The following is a 12,549-nucleotide window of genomic DNA, read 5'->3' as shown; positions in this document are numbered from 1 at the left end:
CTTGAACATCTGTGGTGTGTACATGATTTAAAGCTGGCACTGTAAAAATGCAGTGGGCCTCACTTTCCTAACCTCAGGGAAAAAGTTAATCTTAAGAATATTGATGCTTTTTATCTTTGTCTTCTCCCCACTCCTTTGGACTTACATCCCTTGGCAAAAGGCTCCTTCTATAGCAGGGGTCGGCAACCTTTCAGAAGTGGTGTGCCGAGTCTTCATTTATTCACTCTAATTTAAGGTTTTGCATGCCAATAATACATTTTAATGTTTTTAGAAGGTCTCTCTCTGTCTATATTAAATAAGTAAACTATTATCATAAGTAAAGTAAACAAGGTTTTCAAAATGTTTAAGAAGCTTCATTTAAATTAAATTAAAATGCTGATCTTATGCCGCTGGCCTGCTCAGTCCGCTGCTGGCCTGGGGTTCCGTTCTCCTAGGCTGTCAGCAGACTGAGTGGGACCGGCTGCCGGGACCCCGGCTAGCAAGGGGCTGGCAGCCAGAACCCCAGACCGGCAGCGGGCTGAGCGGGGCCGGCAGCTGGGACCCAAGACTGGCAGTGGGCTGAGCGGCTCATCCTGCTGCCGGTCAGTGGTCCCGGCCCTGCCCACATAGAGTGGGTACCTACCTTCTCCCTGGTTCGAGCCCATTCTCTTCCTCTCTCTCTGCACTGAGCTCTTCTTCTAATACTAAGGCTGCTCTTCCTCTTCCAACAGCTGCTTTTAAGTTATCAAGTGGCCTTTTTGAATATCTCAATTAAGGTGACTCCATATTTCTCTGGAATATCAAAAATCCTTGAACAATTACAAATCCAACAGTAAAAGAAATCAAATAAGGTTTATACCTCCTCATACACACTTTGTGAATTACTACTAAACAGCACTACTATAAAACAATACATTAGATTGGCTACCTAACCTTCAGAAAAAACAGCTGCAGTCTAGCTCTGTAAACTGTCTGGTTGACAGATGCCCAACTACTTCTCCTGATCCTTTATGAATAAGAATGACAACAAATGCAAATTCAAACAAAATACACACACTACACCTATCCATAGTGAGGCAGATCTCAAATGGACACACAATAACAGCTGTATTGTGAAACTAAGTTATTTGAAGTGACAGATTTCAGCTCGGGATTTAGAAAAGGATGGATAAATGGATAAATATAGTTGCAACACAGAACATCCTGTTTGTATAACCAACACTCATATATTTCACTCAGCTGACACCATAATTCAATCTATCCAGAATATTGAGGTTAGAGAGAAAAGGTTGCTCATCAGTAGATATACAGGGAACCTCCCACCTCCATTCCCAAATTACAAAAATTGATCCTATTATACATATTGCCTGCCACAAAAGAAAAATGTGATTCCTATGTGATGTCACATAACCTTGAACACCAAAATGTTTTCAAGTGAGTTACTCAAGTATTGAAGTCTTAATGATAGGGTTCTACAGGGTTTTCATGTGTGTCTAATAATTTTCCAAGTTTTAATCCAATTTATCAATAAACCAATTGAATTAATGATAGCTTGACCACATGCAAGAGCTAAATGCTCAGAAAGCTAATATAGTTAAATGAACAAGTATTCAACAACATAATTCTGTTGTGCAACCTGTTCTTTTTAACAATTTGAAAGGCACAAATTTGGGTACCAAAATCATTACCTATGTTTGTTTGTTCATTCATACATAGTTCTGATGCTAAAACATATATTACCTGTCAACATTTCACTGGAGGTTCCTGAATAAATGCCATATTGGTACATCCAAATTTTAGTTGTGACATTTTATTTTTAATGGAATGCTGGAGATCACTAGTACAACTAAAGCATCTGGGAAAAAGTCCTGGCCCCACTGACTTCAATAGAGCCAGGATTTCATACCCAAAGTATTAGGTGGTTGGGCAAAGGCAGAGTTGCTAATAATAAAGAAATAGGAGAAGGCAAAATAACTGAGGCAGGAGGAAAGGTTGTCAAAGACCAGAGTGCAGTAAATCTCTAGGAAATAACTTTGACAAAGCTGTGAAAATACTCCCTGCCTCCACTCCCCTCTTGGTTATTACCACAGTAAAAAACATTCATTTGAAAATACAGACATAAAATCTTTAACATTAAAAGATCTCATTATTTTTCTTTTCTATATGTACATATTTCTGAAATGAAATAGAGACGTTTGGTATTCTGTACACCTGACTGATACTAGGAATACAGAGGGGAACAGTGGCGCACCCATAGGGATAAAACATCTCAAAGAACTCAAGTTACTGTACAGGTAAGTAACCTCTCCTCCTTTTATGAGTATATGTCCCTATGGGTGCTCCACTGTAGGAGACTACCAAGCAGTAACTCAAATGGAGGTGGGTGCTGAGGAGGAAAATCCAAGACAGATTGGAGGACTGTGTCACCAAATGCATCAGCTCTGGAAGCAGGTACGATAGAGTACAGCTTGTCAAATGTATGGATGAAGGACCAAGTTGCAGTCCTGCAGATTTCTGCTATGGAACATCTTTCAGAAGGTCTAGAGATGTTAACCAAGCCCTTGTGGACTGTACTCTCACTCTGTGAGGAGGCTGTATTCCTCCAGGCTCATAGCATGTTAAGATGCAACCTAAGACCCACTTCGATAATCTTTTCATGGAAATGAGCTGCCCTTTTATCCTTTCGGCAGAGGATAGAAAGAATATGGGAGATGTCCTAAAGGCCTTGGTTCTAAGTAGAAGTTGAGAGCCCCTCTGACCTGAGGCTTTGGGTAGAACTCCGGTAGATGGATTTCCTGATTAATACAGTATTATGAAGAAACCTTAAGGAAGAAACAAGGATAGGGACATAATGTGACCTTGTCTCTGTAGAATGTAGTGAATGGTGGGTCTGTCATGAGCACACTGAGTTCTCCCACCCATCTAGTGAAGTGATAGTTATAAGGAATGAGGTGTTGAGAGAACAGGTAGCCAATGGTTCAAAGAGAGATTTCCTTAAGGACCTGTTAGGTCCATCTTGGGGCCCCATGAGCCCCACAGCCCCCATTGGCGATCAGAGCCCTGTCCCTGCTTCCCTTCTTTCCCCAGCCAGCTCCAGTCTGCCCAACCCCCTCCGGCCCCTCCTCTCTGCTCAGCTTCTCTCCCGGGCCAGGAGGTCACCTGACCCCTTTGTCTCCAACACCTTCAGCCGAAAGGTGCCGAGGGCCCAGGCCATCAGTTGCTAGGAGACAGATGGTCAGACTTTCAGTTGCACTGGCCCCTCCCTCTGCAGCAATCACACACCCTGATCCACCACCTAGATATTAAGAACTGAACAGGGGCACTGAGGCACCAACCCAGCATTCCCAGCCCCCAGTACGAACAGTCCCACTTCGTCACACCAAGATGGGTCATGTAAGATATCATTGGAAAGGTTAGGATAATCATATTCAGTGAAACCTATTTGTATACATGTATCACTTCTGTATCTGAAGTTAGGAATATTGACTATGTAACAATTACAATGGTGGTTACACTTGGGAAACACTCACCAGACAGTATGCAATCAGCCTGGATGAGCCATTAGGAAAGACAATAGAATGGGTCTTTGCAGATGCTGATCTCTCATTTTCCTGGAGTTCCTTCCTATGGATGTTACAAGTAAACCCTGTCTCATGGTTGCCTTAACATTGCAAGGTCATGTGATAATGTCATCTGGTATGGAGTACCATCTTGGACACTGCTGGTATTTTTCCACTGGAAGCAAAAGATTCCCACGTAATGTAAATCCTATTTAAGGCAAGGAAGTGAGTCAATCAAGGCTCTTCTCCATTGCCTCCCCGCCCAAGAAGGAAGACTGCTGAAAAAACCTGAAGAAACGAAGAAACAAAGGAACTAAGCTGGGGAAAGGCAAGGGCTGAGTCCAGGCTGAGACAGGGGTCTAGCCTGTGAAGAGACATAACTGGAACTCTGAGCTGCAAAAACCTTGAACTTGCCTAAAACAAAATTTAGGGTGAGAAATTACTATTTGTAACCTGTTTCTTTAGTGTATTGGGCTAGTTTGCATGTTTTGTTTTATTTGCTCAGTAATCTGCTTTGTTCTGTTTCCTATCCCTTATAATCACTTAAATGTTACCTTTTGTAGTTAATAAACGTATTTTTTATTTGTGCAATTCATAACCGAGGGTCGGGGGGTGGGAGCGCAAAGAGCTGTGCATATCTCCCTCCATATTAAGGAAGGGGGCAATTTTTATGAGTGTACACTATGTAGATCTCTATACAGTGCAAGACAATATAATTTTGGGTTTACACTCCACAGGGTGTGTGCACAGGAGACCTGAGCATTCCCCTAGCTGGGCCCTACCACAGAGAGCTAAATCGCAAACTCTGTGTGATTCTACAGCTGGGTGTGTCCCTGACTGTGTGTGTGCTGGAAAGGGGCTTGAGAGCCTGTCACAGAAGCACAGAGTAAGGGAAACCCAGGCTAGTAGGACAAGCAGGCTCAGTGGAACCTCAGCATATCCGGTGGCACCCCGAAAGGGGGGGGCAACCCGTCACACATCCAAACAGGTCAACTCTATGCCCAAGAACCATCTAGGAACTACACCTTCAGATTCAAAAATAAAGGGCTGGGATGGTTCAGGGTGCCTGAGTTCTCTTACAGGAGATCCTTCTTGAAGGGAAGGCAGAAAGGCATTGCCACTCAAAGGGGAAGGAGGTTCACAAGCCACACCTAGTTCGGCCGTGACGGCACTCTGAGAATAAGCCTCACTCCTTCCTTTCTCAGTTTGATCAACATCTTGACAATCAGAGGTAGAGACAAGTAAGCATACAACAGGACATGCGGCCACGGTGTTATCAGGGCATCTTCCAATGAATTGCAGTCGCAATCACCTCCCTTGGAGCAGAAAAGAAGACATATTACATTGGTTGGGGTAGCAAAGAGATCTGTTCCTGGAAGACCCCATGATTGGCAGATGCTATAGAAGACAGAATTGCAGAGCTTCAGTTCTTGGTTCTGATGGATATTCCGGCTCAGGAAGTCTGTAGTTGTATTTTGGAGACCTGGTACATAAACCACCAAGATTTCTATCTTATGGTAAATACACCATTTCCACAGGTTTAGTGATTCTATGCATAAGGTCTGGAATGTTCCTTCACTTTCTCAGTTTACATTGCTACCTGTTGTCCAGCATTACCTTGACAATATGGCCCTGTATGTCATGAAGGAAGTGTTGAAAAGCATAATGGATTGCTCTCAGTTCTATGATGTTGTGCAGCATAATCTCTTGTGAGGACCACTTGCCCCGCACCCCGATCCAAAAGAGAGGCATCCGTCATGAGGATTTTTGAGGGCAGAGGATATCAGAATGAAGTTCCCTTGCAGAATTTCAATGGGTCCCTGTAGTGAGGCGGCCTGGCTCCCAGCCGCACCTGAGAGGGACGAGCCAGAACAGCCACCACAGTGGGCAGAGCCACCGCCGCCTGTCCCCGCCCCCCGGAAGTCAAGTGGCGGGACAGGAAGTATAAAGGCCCGGCCCCAGCGCTCAGTTGCTGCCCGGCAGCCGGAGAGGACAGAAGCTACAGACCGAGCTCCTATTGGACCGAGCCTTCCCCGAGCCCGGTACCCTGAGGAAAGCTGGCCGAGCCTGGTACCCTGAGGAGGACTGGCTGAGCCTTCCCTGAGCCCGGTACCCCGAGAAGCTGCCTGAGCATTCCCTCGCCCCGCATCCTGAGGAGCAGCCTGACCTACCCAGCGCTCAACACCACGAGGAGCCCATGGTGTGGGACACAGTGGAGGATGCCAGAGATGAGCAGGTACCCATGGAGGGGGAGATGGGAAGTAGCCCGGGGGTAGCCGACCCCAGTCTGGCTACAGCAGACTGTGAGCCAATGTTGGTGTGTTGCGGTCAGGACCCCACCGACACAGCTGCAGACTAACTGCCGCTGTTAGGGCCCCGGGCTGGGACACAGTGGAGTGGGTGGGCCTGTGTCCCCCCTGTCACCCCACTCATGGGTGGCAGTCTCCCCCTCACACCAGCGCTCAGGCATAGAAGCCTGGACTTACCAGTGTTTGCTCAGCTCCTGCCTGAGGACCTGAGCCCTTGAACTGTTGGTGTTTGCTCAGCTCCTGCCTGAGGACCTGAGCCCTTGAACTGTTGGTGTTTGCTCAGCTCCTGCCTGAGGACCTGAGCCCTTGAACTGTTGGTGTTTGCTCAGCTCCTGCCTGAGGACCTGAGCCCTTGAACTGTTGGTGTTTGCTCAGCTCCTGCCTGAGGACCTAAACTCCTGAACTGCTGGGTGTGTTCACTCAGCTCCTGCCTGAGGGTCTGAGCCTGTGAATTACTGTTTGTTGCCCCGCCCTGACCTAGGGCTTGGGCTAAGAGACTGTTTGTGTGAATTACTGTTGTTGCCCCGCCCTGACCTAGGGCTTGGGCTAAGAGACTGTTTGTGTGAATTACTGTTGTTGCCCCGCCCTGACCTAGGGCTTGGGGCAAGAGACTGTTTGTGTGAATTACTGTTGTTGCCCCGCCCTGACCTAGGGCTTGGGGCTTAAGAGGCTGTTTGTGCTGCTCAGCCCTGCCTGAGGCCTGATCCCATGTGCTACTATTCACTGCCCCGCCCTGACCTAGGGCTTGGACTCTGGGGACCAAACTGCTTGCTAGCCTCCTGTAGTGACGCGGCCTGGCTCCCAGCTGCACCCGAGAGGGCCAAGCCCCCCCACCGGACGCTTACAGTCCCTCCACCCATTAAGAGTCCAGAACTTTCAGAAATGCTGTTATGGGTTTTGAGAGACTGTCTCTGTTTGAGGTGTACACAGCCCATAGCCACATCTGAAGGCATCTGAGGTGTGGTCTCGTGTGAGGTGTCACAAACATGGACACCAACATGGAGCGTAGGAGTTGTAGGCAGGTCCTTGCAGTTGAGGGCTGTGCTGTAATGTAGAGATTAGACTGGACATAGTGGAGATTCTCTTCTTGGGCAGGTAGGCTCTGGTCATTAGGAAGTCTAGAGTGACTCTGATCAAGTTTGTTCTCTTGAGTGGAGTCAGTGTGGGCTTCTTCAGACTGATACAAAGACCCAGGGACTGAAATAGGCCTAGTGCCCTGGAGGTTGCTGACTGATCGAACCTTGAGGAGCCAGTTGTCTAAGTATGGGAATACTGCGATGCCTCACTGACGTAGGTGGGATGCTACTGCTTTGTGAAGCTCCTCAGGGCCATGGAGAGCCTGAAGGAGAGGACTAAGTACTGGTATTGATCTGAGCCCATTATGAAATGTAAGGGGGTGGAGAGCTACATAAAAGTAGGCATCCTGGAGGTCAAGGCTGATGAACCTGTCCCCTGGATCTAGGGATGGAATTATGGTGGTTGGCATCACCATTCTTAAGTGCTGTGAAAAGACAGACATCTAAGATTGAGGATTGGTCTCTATCCTCCACCCCTTTTAGAGACTAGGAAATAGTTGGAATAGACTGCCTTTCTGACAAACTCAGTGGGAACCAGCTTGATCACCCCCAAGGGCAGGAGAGATTAGACCTCCTGCTTTAAGAGCTTGTTGTGAGAGAGGTTCCTGCAGAGGAACAGGAAGGGAGGGATAGAATGTTAAGTGGATGGAATAGCCCATGTTGACCACCTCTAGCATCCATTTGTCTGAGATGATGTGCTTCCAGGCAGGCAGGAAGTGGGATAGTCCATCTCAAAAAGTGGGGTGGATAGTAGAACTGTACAGCAGATCTTCCAGGGGGAAAGGTTGCTCAATGCTCTTGACCAAGATGTCAAAAATCTTACAAGAAGGTGCATAACGAGTCATTGTAAATGGGACAGTTCATCCAAAACAGACACTGGAAAGTGAAAGAAGTCTAGGATAGTCTGTGGTCATAGCCTGAGTCTGTGCCAGAACCAGGAATGTGGATTGGTGCCAAAGAGTTGACATGTCTAGTACTGGAGAGGCCCAGGGGGCAGCTTCTCTGACCTTGGAGCTGTAGAAAGGTGACTGTATCAGAGTATAGAGAGAAGCTGAGTGTCATATGTGCTGAGAGATGGCATATGGTACTGAGGAAGGAGCCACCCTGTAAGTAGAAGACTTCTCTGCACACAACTTATGTGGTATTGGTGCCTGAGTACCAATTTCAGTCAGACCCTCTACAGTACCCCTTAAGGGACGCAAGGTCTACCGGCAATGAGATTTATGGGGTGACCTACCCTTCTTTGTTTCCCTAGTAGGGGAGAGAAGTTTCTTTTTCTGAGAAGTGTTAGCCCCAAAGCTGCAGCCAGGGCTCCAGCTGTAACCAGGGCAGCGGGAAACATTGAGGTCAATGTATGTGGGAGGGTGGTGTAGGATTGGGGAAGAGGAAACAGACCCTGCTGGATCTAGGGAGCATTCTATTAAGAGGAAAAGACAGTTACTCACCTTTGTAACTGTTGTTCTTCGAGATGTGTTGCTCATATCCATTCCAATTAGGTATGCGCGCGCCGCGTGCATGTTCGTCGGAAGATTTTTACTCTAGCAACACTCGGTGGGTCGGCTGGGCACCCCCTGGAGTGGCACCGCTATGGCACCGGATATATACCCCTGCCGACCCATCCGCCCCTCAGTTCCTTCTTGCCGGCTACTCCGACAGTGGGGAAGGAGGGCGGGTTTGGAATGGATATGAGCAACACATCTCGAAGAACAACAGTTACAAAGGTGAGTAACCGTCTTTTCTTCTTCGAGTGCTTGCTCATATCGATTCCAGTTAGGTGATTCCCAAGCCTTACATAGGCGGTGGGGTCGGAGTGAAATGTTGCAGAATGCAAAACTGATGAGCCAAAGACTGCATCATCTCTGGACTGTTGGACCAGTGCATAATGTGAGGCAAAGGTGTGGACCGAGAACCAGGTAGCTGCGCGACATATCTCCTGGAATGGTACATGAGCCAGGAAGGCAGCAGAAGAAGCCCGAGCCCTGGTGGAATGTGCAGTGAGGTGGCTCGATGGAACATGGGCCAAGTCACAACAGGTGCAGATGCACGACGTCACCCAAGATGAAATCCTCTGGGAGGAGACAGGTAGGCCCTTCGTTCGGTCTGCCACTACGACGAAGAGTTGGGGCATTTTACGAAAGGGCTTTGCCTGCTCGATATAAAATGCGAGCGCCCTACGGACGTCCAGGGAGTGCAATTGTTGCTCCCTTTGCGATGAGTGTGGCTTCGGAAAGAAGACCGGAAGGAAGATATCCTGGTTGATATGAAAGGCCAACACCACCTTAGGGAGGAAGGCCGGATGTGGTCACAACTGCACCTTGTCCTTGTGAAACACAGTGTACGGTGGGTCCACCGTGAGAGCCTGAAGCTCGGAGACTCATCTGGCTGATGTAATGGCTACGAGGAAAACTGTCTTCCAGGACAGGTATAGCAGCGAGCAGGTTGCCTGTGGCTCAAATGGGCAGTCATAAGTCAGGTTAGAATCAGGTTGAGGACCCAGGTTTGGGCGGGGCGGCGAATTTGTGGGTATAAGCGCTCCATGCCCTTGAGGAACCTAGAAACCATAGGATGCGAGAATACGGAGCGGCCACTCTCCCCTGGGTGGAAGGTAGAGATGGCTGCCAAGTGTACCATCAATGATGACACCGCCAGGCCCTGATGTTTGAGAGACCAGAGGTAGTCCAAGATGGAATGGATCGGGGCCTCGGTGGGAGCAACATTGTGCGTTTCGCACCAGCAGGAGAAACGCTTCCACTTGGCCAGATATGTTAACCGAGTGGAAGGTTTACTATTACCCAGGAGTACCTGTTGTACCGAGGCAGAGCAGCGTAACTCAGATCGGTTTAGCCACGCAGCAGCCATGCTGTGAGGTGCAGGGATTGCAGGTCTGGGTGGTGAAGTCTGCCGTGATCCTGCGTTATGAGGTCTGGGCAAAGAGGCAGGGGAATCGGGTTGGCTATCGACAGGTCTAGCAACATGGTGTACCAGTGCTGCCTGGACCACGCTGGAGCGATCATGATCAGATGCGCTCTGTCCCTGCGGAGTTTTAGCAGGACCCTGTGAAGCAGTGGGAACGGTGGAAAAGCGTACAGCAGATGGCTCGTCCACGGCATCAGAAAAGCACCCAAGATCGAGCCCGGGGAGAGGCCTTGGAATGAGCAGAACGTCTGGCGATCCGCTAGAGTGTTCCGGACCCCTGGGAGAAAGGACGCTACCAGGTCTATTGATTGGGCTATGCAGAAGTCCCAGAGCTGGATAGCTTCCTGCAAAGAGGGGAGGACCGTGCTCCTCCCTGCTTGTTTATGTAATACATGGCCGTTGTGTTGTCTGTGAACACTGAGACACAACGGCCTGTAGGTGCTGCTGAAACGCCTGGCACGCAAGGCGGACTGCTCTCAGCTCTCGGACATTGATGTGCAAGGCCACCTCTTGAGCTGACCAAAGGCCCTGAGTGCGAAACTGACCAAGGTGAGCACCCCAGCCGAGAGATGGGGCGTCCATCGTGAGGGACACCGAGGGGTGAGGTGGATGGAACAGTATCCCTGCACACACCAGGGAGGGCGTCGACCACCAGTCAAGGGAGCCTAGGATGCTCGGGGGGTTCGTGATGATCATGTCTATGCTGTCTCTGCTCGGGTGGTACACCGAGGTGAGCCACGATTGGAGTGGACGGAGGCGAAGCCTGGCATGTTTGGTCACGAATGTGCAGGCAGCCATGTGACCCAGGAGACCTAGGCAAGTGCGAGCCGAAGTTGTCGGGAAGTTCTGTAGACCTTGTATAATTGTTACCATCACCTGAAACCGAGGCTGAGGTAAGCAGGCTCTGGCGAGATTGGAGTCCAGGATGGCCCCAATGAATTCTATTCCCTGTGTGGGAATCAGAGTGGATTTCTCTATATTGATCATCAGGCCTAGACGCAGGAATAGGGCCTTGATGATGGCCACATTACGGGTAACTTGGGCCTCGGAGGTCCCTCGAATGAGCCAATCATCTAGATACGGAAAAACGTGTATCGGACGGCAGCCATGCACTTTGAATACTCTTGGGGCTGTAGAGAGGCCAAACGGAAGGACCGTAAACTGGAAATGATGACGGTTGGCCACAAATCGGAGGTACCTTCTGTGTGGAGGATAAATGGCAATGTGAAAATACGCGCCCTTCATATCGAGGGCGGCATACCAGTTTCCGGGATCCAAGGATGGGACAATGGTCCCCATGGATACCATGCGTAACTTCAGCATTATCATGAACTTCTTGAGTTCCCGCAGGTCTAGGATAGATCTGAGACCTCCCTTCGCCTTGGGGATAGGAAATAATGGGAGTAGAACCCCTTTCCCCTTTCGTCCTTTGGTACCTCCTCTATAGCTCCGATGGAGAGGAGCGTCTGCACCTCTTGCAAGAGGAATTGCTCGTGAGAGGGGTCCCTAAAGAGGGACGAGGATGTAGGGTGGGAGGTGGGGGACGAAATAAACTGGAGGCGGTACCCAAGTTCCACCGTGCGTAGGACCCACCGATCTGAGGTTAGATAGGCCCACCCAGGGAGGAAAAAGGAGAGGTGGTTGTAAAAGGGAGGGAACGTATCCTGGGTAATAACTGGTATGCTGTCCTCAGGCGTGCCTTCAAAAGTTAGGCTTTGGCCCCATTGGTGGTTTGGAGACACCCTGATTTTGGCCCCCTTGGGGTCTTGACTGACGCATACGACCGCCTTGGCCATGCCTGCTGGCAAAGTCCTGTCTTTGTCTAGGCGCAGGGTAAGGGCGGTGAGGCTGGGGACGGAAAGGTCAGTGCTGAGTCAGCGGCGGGTGTATGCCGAGAACGCGCATAGTGACCCTGCTGTCCTTTAGGCTTTGCAGCCTAGGGTCAGTTTTTCCGGAGAACAGGCCTTTGCCATCGAAGGGCAAGTCCTGTATAGTATGCTGCAGCTCCGGGGGAAGGCTCGACACCTGGAGCCATGAAATGCGCCTCATGGCAACACCCGAGGCCAGAGTCCTGGCAGCGGAGTCAGCTGCATCCAATGAGGCCTGGAGGGAAGTTCTTGCCACTTTCTTCCCTTCTTCCAGGAGGGCAGCAAACTCCTGACGGGAGTCGTGAGGAAGCAACTCTGTAAATTTGCCCACCGCTGCCCAGGTGTTGTAATTGTAGCGGCTAAGCAGGTGCTGGTTTGCTACGCGGAGTTGCAGGGCCCCTGCCGAGTACACCTTACGGCCCAGTAAGTCCATTCGCCTAGCCTCCTTCGATTTAGGGGCTGGTGCCTGCTGGCCATGGCGTTCTTTCTCATTGACGGACTGGACGACAAGGGAGTAGGGGGAAGGATGTACATATAGGTACTCGTACCCCCAGGAGGGTAGCATGTACTTGCGTTCGACTCCTCTGCCCGCAGGCGGGATAGTGGCTGGAGACTGCCAGATGGTAGCCGCATTGGCCTGGATCGTCCGAATGAACGGTAGGGCCACTCTAGTGGGGGCGTCAGCCGACAGAATGTCTATGACCGGATCCTCTATCTCCGAGACTTCCTCCACTTGGAGGTTCATATCGAGTGCCACCCGTCTCAGGAGATCCTGATGGGCCCTCAAGTCGATTGGAGGAGGGCCTGAGGAGGATATTCCTGCCACCCCCTCATCTCGGGA

The sequence above is a fragment of the Mauremys reevesii genome, linkage group 11 (assembly GCF_016161935.1).
Source record: "Mauremys reevesii isolate NIE-2019 linkage group 11, ASM1616193v1, whole genome shotgun sequence".
NCBI lineage: Eukaryota > Metazoa > Chordata > Testudines > Geoemydidae > Mauremys > Mauremys reevesii.
Note: the sequence above shows the minus strand (reverse complement) of the source record.